Here is a 5,738-nt window from a genome sequence, read left to right on the forward strand (position 1 = left end):
AAATATAAAGTCCCTAAAGCGAACCTACGAGGCCCAAAACATGCTTTGGAAGCGGTTCAGGACTAAACCGATAACTTTGGAAATTTTACATAACTTATAAAAATTTTGCTATCAACATGGGTCACACGCCTGTGTGGTTTGGGACACGCCTATGTGGGCAAGCCGTGTGGTCACACATGCCCATGTCCCTAACCTGTGTAACTCTCTATTTTGCAAATCATGAAAAAATTGAGGTCACACGGCCAACTCACGCGTTAATTAAATTTTCATAAAATAGGTGTAGACTGCACACGATCGGGACACACGCCCGTGCCTGAGGCCGTGTCCTTCACACAGCTGAGACACATGCCCGTGTGCTCAATTCTGATCATTCTGTTTTTCAAAATTAAAGTGCAGAGGACACACGGCCGAAACACATTCCCATGGGGCAGACAGTGTGTTACACACAGCCTAGATACACGCCCATGTGTCTACCCGTGTGGACAAAATAAAGGCTATTTACCAAGCCATTTGTCACCCTCATTTCCACCTACACACACACAAGTTCAATGGCATATATCATGATATAATTAGGCAACCAAACATCCACAAAATAATGCCAAATCATGTCATTTCATTATCCCCATCAACACATTTTCAACACTAAATCATACCAACTCACATTCTATAAGTTTCAGTATGGATACCAATAACATGCATAATATTACTTAGTTTTCTTAGCATACCAATGAGCCAATCTTAATCATTCAACAACAAACCCATTAAGCCACATTCAACCATTTATCAAGCAATTATAAACCACATCACACAAGAGATCATTGCACATGCAAGCATATCTAAATATATATAAGCTTACAACCAATTAAACCAAAATAAGCCAAGTTACATGGCCAAACACCACATCAAGCCTTTGACAATTACAACTCAATACATTTGGTCAAATTCTTAATGAAAACAAAATAACCAAGTCCCTATACATGCCATATTCTCAAAATTTTTAAATCATCGGTACCCAAAATAACAGTTTGATAGTGTGATACAATCCCTGACGATCTCTAACCTGAGCTAGATTGGTGACACTATAAAAGATGGAAATAAAACAGAATAAGCTATTTAGCTTAGTAAGCACGTATGAAAGAAATAAGCAAAACTTACCATACATTGACATGCAAGTAATATAACATAAGGCAATGTAATTTTCCATAATCTCATGATCAAAAATCACTACCATCACAAACTTACCTTAAAATCGTCATATCACGAATTAATAATCATAAGCATTAAGTTCATAGTTGTACCATCTTGAAATAATTTCATACACATTCTCATCCTTATCATACCTGATAAACTGTAATTTATACATATTTTTATTTCATGCTTAGCCTATTTATTAATGGTTTCTCCTTAGATTTGGTGAATTCGATGCTCCTAATCCTTTAATTTCATGTTTTATACTTAGGAGAGCATAGGAGAGTAAAAAGAGCAAGAAACGGGCCGAAAACGGAGAAAATAGACCCACGTGGAAAATCAACACGGCCTGGAATTTCTCATACAGGCGTGTCACACGGCTGTGTCCCTTTGGCAGGATTGAAGCACGACTTACACAGGTATACTACACACCCGTGCCTATTCAACAGCCTTGACTACGGGCTGGAGTAATCGCATACGGGCGTGTCCCTACCGAGCCCAAGTATAGCCCTATTCAGAAAAGGCCAATTTTAGGGGCTCTTAGGCATTCTAAAGCCTATTTAAACACCTGAGGAGGCACTTAGAAGGGGGACGCAGAGTAGGAAGCAAGAAATTACTCAAGGAAAGCCGATTGATCCATCTCAAAAGTCGGATTCATCATCAAGACTGAAGATCTCCCTTCAAGTTCCTTTAAGAGTTTTGGGTTTTCTTATGTTTTGTTATCTTTATGCTTTTGAGTTGTTTTCTTTTATAAGTATGAACTAGACCCCCTAAATACCCAAGGGGAATGAAACCTAAGACAGATCTTGTTATTATTATCTGAATTGTATGATAAATATTTGACTTGTTCTTAATTATGTGTTCTTAATTCTTGTTTTAATATTCCAGGATACTGATTCAAGTTAACGCTCTTATTCAGAGGAGGAATAGACCCTGTCTAAGGGTAAAATTGTCATAATTAAGCGGAGTTGATTGCGCGCCTAGAGATAGGGTGACAAGATTTTACTGGATTAGGGTCAAACCTAATAAGGGAATCCATAGATCGAGTTAATGCAATTCTAGGGTGTTAATTAGAAAGAGATTTCAATTATTCAACCTAGGGTTAGACGTTATTAGTCTCGAGAGGGATAATAATATAATTTAGGGATTTCTACAAATCAAGTCAAATGAATAAATCGTCTGATTCAGAGTCAAATAACAAGTGAAGTCTAGGTGGATTTTTCCTTAAGTATTGTCTTAATCCATCGAATTTTCCCGAAAGTATTTTCCCAAGTTTTCTTTCTGTGCATTCTTAGTTAGTAATTAGTTTAGATAACTAAACCTCTTAATTTTTAGGCTAGATAATAAAAAAGAAATAAATACTAGTACTCGTAGTTCCTTTGGGTTTGACAATCCGGTATTGCTGAACTATACTACTGTTCGATAGGTACACTTGCCTTAATCGTGATAATAAGTTAGTCTCAAGAACAATTCATTTATAAATCTTTAAAACCTGTTATGAACATCACGCGTCAAGTTTTTGGCGCTGTTGCCGGGGAACTAGGATATTAGGAAAACTCGATTTTTATTATTTTAGCCATTTACTTTATTTGCAATTTAAGTTTTTATTTTATTTTATTTTCTAATTCTTCATTTATTTTTTTCTGACAGGTTTTTCTAGTTTATGACCAGAAGAAACCCGTCAGGACCACTACTTTTTGACGGTGAGATCGACCACACAGTTCGCAGAAACAGACGAGAAATAAGGCGAAGCCTAAGATACACAGAGGATGAGCAAGAGGACGATACTTAAACCACAACAGAGGAGATGGCTGAAAACCAAGAAAAACCGCTACCTCCTGCGATTGCTGTTGATCCAGTAAATCAGAATTCTGCTCTATGCACTATGTATGATTATGCTAAACCTAATTTAATAGAAACTTAGTCAAGTATAGTTAGACCTGCTATTGCTGCAAATAATTTTGAACTGAATTTTAACACAATTCAAATGATACAACAGTTTGTTCAGTTTGATGGCTTGTAGATGAGGATCCCAATGCTCACTTTGCAAATTTTCTAGAATTTTGCGATACATTTAAAATTAATGGCGTTTCTGATGACGCTATTCGCCTTCGGTTGTTTCCCTTTTCATTAAGGAATAAGGCTAAATAATGGTTGAACTCGTTACCACGAGTGTCGATCACTAACTTAGGATAAATGACCAAAAGTTTTTATTAAAATGTTTTCCGCCAGCTAAAACAGCCAAATCACGTAATGATATCTCTTCTTTTGTGCAGATGGATTTAGAAACACTCTACGATGCATGGGAGAGATACAATGACCTTTTGAGAAGATGCCCTCACCATGGGTTACCACTCTAGCTACTAATTTAAACCTTTCATAATGGCCTGAATCCTTCGACTCGACAAATGGTTGACGCATCTTCTGGCGGAACCATCAATAATAAGACACCTGAAGATGCCTATGAATTTATAAAGGAGATATCACTGAATAACTATCAGTGACAAGTCATGAGGACTAAGCCAACGAAAACAGCTGGCGTTTATAACGTCGATTCAGTCACCATGCTCTCTAATTAGGTAGAACTCTTGAATAAGAAAATTGATGGTTTTCTTAGTTCTTCACAGGTTCACCCAGTAATGCAGTGCGAAGCAAGTGGAGGTGGATCAAGCAGTTTAGAATACCCACCTTATGGCCACAACATGGAGAACGAGCAGTTAAATTACATGGGTAACAATCCTCGATCTCAAAACAATCCTTATAGCAATACTTACAATGTAGGTTGAAGGAACCACCCAAATTTTTCATGGGGAGGCTAAGGAAATCAAATACCACCACCCCCTCCAGGCTTTCAGCAGCCACCGTACCAGCAGGAGAAAAAGCCAAACCTTGAGGAGATGCTAACCAAATTCATCTCGGTGTTAGAAACTCATTTTTAGAATGCCGAGACGGCACTTAAAAATCAACAAGCATCAATCCAAGGGCTCGAAACTTAGATAGGCCAACTCGCTAAACTGATTTCTGAACGACCACAAGGTAGTTTGCCTAGTAACACTGAATCTAACCCAAGGGAACAAATCAATGCAATTACCATTCAAGATGCAGAAGGGTTAGTTGCACCTGAACTAGAACTGAAGTAAGAAACTGTGGTAAGTAAAGGTAAGGGTGAAGTGGACCACAATGACCAGAAACTGGTAAGTAAAGAATACAAACCTCATGTGCCACACCTAAACGCAACAAGGAAAGACCGCACAGAAGAACAATTCGGTAAATTCCTTAAATTATTAAAAAATTTACATATTAATTTACCATTTATTGAAGCTCTTTTGCAGATGCCGAATGCGGTCAAATTCTTAAAGGAGCTTTTAACAAATAAACGAAAGTTGGATGAGGCACCGCATGTGGAATTGAATACAGTTTGCGCAGTCATATTACAGAATAAGCTACCCGACAAATTGAAAGATCCAGGGAGTTTTACGATTCCTTGTTTAATTGGTAGTTTAGATGTCCATAATGCATTGGCTGACTTAGGGGCAAGCATTAATGTTATGCCTTATAAAATGTTTAAACAGCTAGGTCTTAGGAAACCCAAACAAACTAGAGTGAGCATTCAATTGGCTGATAAAACCATTAGATTTCCTAGGGGTATCATTGAAGATGTTCTTGTTAAGATCGATAAATTTATATACACATTAGACTTTGTTGTTCTAGATATGGAAGAGGATAGTAATGCACCTTTAATTTTAGGACGACCCTTTTTAGTGACTGCTAGAACCATTATTGATGTTGGCACAGGTGAACTCACACTTCGTGTGGGAGACGAAACAGTCACCCTTCAAGCTCGTAATTCAAATAAAACATCAAAAATTGAAGGTGGTTGTATAAATCATTCTACTCGTACTGATCATGTGGTGAAACCTTCTGTGCAGAAGACATTTACGAAGAACGCATATTAGCCGTGTTCAAACAACAACAAAGGACCTATCTATGAAGAACGAAGGCTACAAATCGAAGAGCTAGATGAATGGTGGACACAGAAACTGAGAACACCTAATAAACTAAAACCGAGCCAGGACGAGCTCAATACCTCACCAAATCAACATAAGGTTGGAGACAAAGTACTACTAGATGCAGCAGATCCTCGCATTACCACTTTTGAACCTAATGAAGAAATTCCTTTTACAGTACTCAGTATTTTCCCATATGGTACAGTCGAGGTAATTCATCCCAAATTCGATACTTTTAAGGTAAATAATACTCATCTTAAACCTTATGTTGATAAAGTTTATAACAGGGATGAGGAGTGTAAACTCCTCGCTCCACCTTGACCATGCAGAAAAGAGGTAAGTCGAGCTTAGACTATAAATAAGCGCTTCTCGGGAGGCAACTCGAGCACTAACAGTGTTAATTTCTTTAAATCTTAGTGTTTAACATCTAACATATTAATCGAATCATGGAACGCAGGCTTTCTAAAAACCACACGGCCAGGCACATGGGCGTGCATTCGGCCGTGTGAAAACAGGGCAAGATTTTTCCCCAACACGGGGTGC

General features: G+C 37.9%; 1 non-coding gene across 1 annotated transcript; it reads right to left on the minus strand.

The window, feature by feature from the left end:
* Positions 1-3,432: 3,432 nt before the first annotated feature.
* On the minus strand, positions 3,433-3,538 carry LOC121205615 (small nucleolar RNA R71). The gene has a single exon (XR_005900691.1). It is a non-coding gene; the product is annotated as a small nucleolar RNA R71 (small nucleolar RNA).
* Positions 3,539-5,738: the final 2,200 nt, after the last annotated feature.

The sequence above is a fragment of the Gossypium hirsutum genome, chromosome A08, assembly GCF_007990345.1.
Source record: "Gossypium hirsutum isolate 1008001.06 chromosome A08, Gossypium_hirsutum_v2.1, whole genome shotgun sequence".
NCBI lineage: Eukaryota > Viridiplantae > Streptophyta > Magnoliopsida > Malvales > Malvaceae > Gossypium > Gossypium hirsutum.